The sequence below is a fragment of the Ctenocephalides felis genome, unplaced genomic scaffold (assembly GCF_003426905.1).
Source record: "Ctenocephalides felis isolate EL2017-DRISC unplaced genomic scaffold, ASM342690v1 CF-g0.4_SCAFFOLD_01170, whole genome shotgun sequence".
In the NCBI taxonomy this organism is placed as follows: domain Eukaryota; kingdom Metazoa; phylum Arthropoda; class Insecta; order Siphonaptera; family Pulicidae; genus Ctenocephalides; species Ctenocephalides felis.
In genome coordinates, this window is record NW_020537324.1 from 40622287 (window position 1) to 40625372 (window position 3086).

Consider the following 3086-nt stretch of genomic DNA (forward strand, 5'->3'; position numbering starts at 1 on the left):
TAGTAATAGTGGATCTATAGGCACATTTTTATCATCAATTTTTACTTTGCTATTGACACCAATTAATGAGATAACTTTATCTTTTTTGGATAATTTAATGTTTTTAAAAGTCATACCATCGATGCTCTGCATTGCTTTAATGCCAATTTCGAGAGCGTTGTGGCAAATTATCTCACCAGTGCCGATCAACCCAGTTACAATGTTTTGCAGGTGATCAATATCTTCAAATGGATTATGCTCCAACAAAATGTATTTAAAAGCAACACATCTGTTTTATCTTTTTTAATTCTTGCATCTCTTGCGTCGATATGTTGGTAACTTTTATGAAATGCAATATCACAAAAATTTTCAAACGCCTCAATTATATCCTTCGTGTATATGACAATCGATTTGAACACTGTGCTTCCGTAGTACCTCGTTTGAACGGCCCACCTTGGACGCTCATTGATCTCATCAAAGTTTGTTCAATGGTTTGGTCAGAGAATATACCAGCATAAAGCTTATTAGACCTCCGGGAAGTAAAAAATCCTTCTTCCGTGAATTTTTTGAACTCACGAAGTTCCATAATTTATTTCAGACGTATCAATTTAAGAAAATAAGGTCGAGCAGATTTAGCATAGTTGAAATGACCAGCGGCGTGGAAAAAAGGTATCATGTGCTCAATACAGTTTAGATGCGCTTCCCAATCACCCATTCTTTCTGCAGCAAGAATTTTTTTATGTAAAGACACCATTTTTAAAGTATAGTACCGACAGTTTACTAGTTTTTCCCCTATTTTCAATTTTATCAACTTTTGATTCAAATATTTTATTCAGTATTTCTAAGTGCACATTAGATTTCAATTTATAAAAATTCATCTCAAAAGTGAAATACTCTTCGTTATCAAGTAATTCTTGAAGCCAATGTTTTTTTCATGTTTTAATTCATCGAATATTAAAAACAACAATGTCTGCTGCAGAATGCAATAAGCTCGCACTGCTCGAGCATAAGAATGCCCATTTAGAATTTGATCAACTGATCCTTCTGCATAGATAAGCATAAGTAATTCCTTAATCCCACTTCCTTCCATAATAGTGCAGTAAACGGAGCGTAAAATTTTTTTTTTCCATTTTTTTAAAAATCGAAATTATTTTCATTATATCTCAAAAAGAATAAAAGATACGTATAAAGCATATAGATCAAAATCAAAGGGATCTTTTTGGCTTATTATTGTTTTTTATTATTTTTCTTTCACACAAAAATTGACAGAGTTATGAATGTTTAAAGACTGCGCGGCGGCGCAAATTGGAAAAAAAGCTTTTATAAAATCGTGAGTTTTCTGAAAATAGTTTGTACTAAAGTAGTGAATCTGCTAGAATCCATCAAGATGCCTATAATGAAGTGAATTCTAGACGGAATGTGAATTACTTTAATTCTGGTGGAAATCGCGCTCATTAAACCATATGATTTAAAAGAAAAAAACTTCGTATATGCTTCTTATTTGCATGATAGCTCACTCATTTTACACCCAAAAACTTGTAACAGAACTCATTTTAAAGCTTATTATGAGCACTATAAAACCCAGTTTCACCGAAATGCATAAAATGTAAAACCTCGACACTAGATGGCTTTAAATACAACAATTTAATCTTGAACGAAATAAAAAACGACTTTGCTCTTTCAAATCTTGCTTATATGTTTCTTAGAACACTTTATGTAATACCGATTTATTAAGATTTTTATTGACATTATTTTGTTCATTACATGATTTTTGTTAAAATGTATATTTTAGGAGATATTTGCAAAAAAAGCGAAGAAAAACGCCAAAAATATATGAATCTTTAGTGGCCAGTAACTTGAAAAGTATTAGTTTTTTTTTGAAAAACTATAAAAGACATTTTTTTCTTATAATTAGTTCTTCTATTGATTTCCAACGTTATTTTGAAAAAATGTAATTACTCAATTAAGAAGGGGGGTCATCCCCCCGGGGGTGATGGCGCAACCCGAATTGTTTTCACTTTTGAACTTGAGGGTAAGATGAACTTAATTCCAAAATTTTATTCAATTCGAAGCACAGTAAAAAAATTCAGAGGTTATACCCTTTTTTCCTCTCCGTTTACTGCACTATAATGGCGCCTATGCATCCCATAAAAAACATTAACAGATAAAAACCGCCGAGTCGTACAACCATAAGAACGCCATTGAAAATAAAAGCCTCTGCAATATCGCAAGCCTTAATATACAAAGGCTGGTCAAATGTTACGATGCATGTTTTCATGCCTTCTTTAGATACTATTGAAGCAGCATTGATTAAAGCTGTATATAAAGTATTGTAATCAGTTGGCGGCCCATTAATAAATGGCAAGAATTAATTTTAGACATTTATAACTAGTGTTGCTAGCAAAAAGCAAAGACATAAATCCATTCCAACGTAAATAATCATGGTCTCTCGTGTACTTAAAATAACACCATAAGACATTTAGACCATCGATTATGATTGGTGTAATTCTAAGTTCAGAGCGAATTGTTTCAACTGTTATTATTCCCAAACCACTTCCTGCTTTTTAACTTCCCGTAGTTTTGCTAATGTTTTCTCGGCGTTTCAAGCCATTCTGAATCGAATGAGACCAAATTTGGAACGGCAGGACCGATTTCAAAAATTTAAAAGCCATTAGATGTATTTCGGACTAGCGTTTCTAAGTTTTGTGCAACGATCGGCCGAGCCGCTTCTTTGTAAATCGCAGAAAAGTGAAAAAAAAATCGTCCACGTTTAATCCCGCAATTCTGAATCGATTTTGAAAATTCAAAAACTGTTCGGAACATATTGGTTGGGAATCGACATGATTAGTTTTTGGTAAAGATCGGCCGGGCCGTTTTCTTGTAATAAGGTGTTAAAAAAATTTCGTCGAATTTCACGATTTTTTTGACGGTAGATACCATATTCTTATAGATCATACTAAAATATTACAATCCTACGACAAGTCGTTTAATTTTAAAAAATCGTCAAAGTTTGCAAAAATTAGTGTCGTTTTTTTGGCGTTTGTCAAAATTATAACTTTCATCGACGATTGCTCAAAAACGCCTGAACCGATTTAAAAAATTTAAAA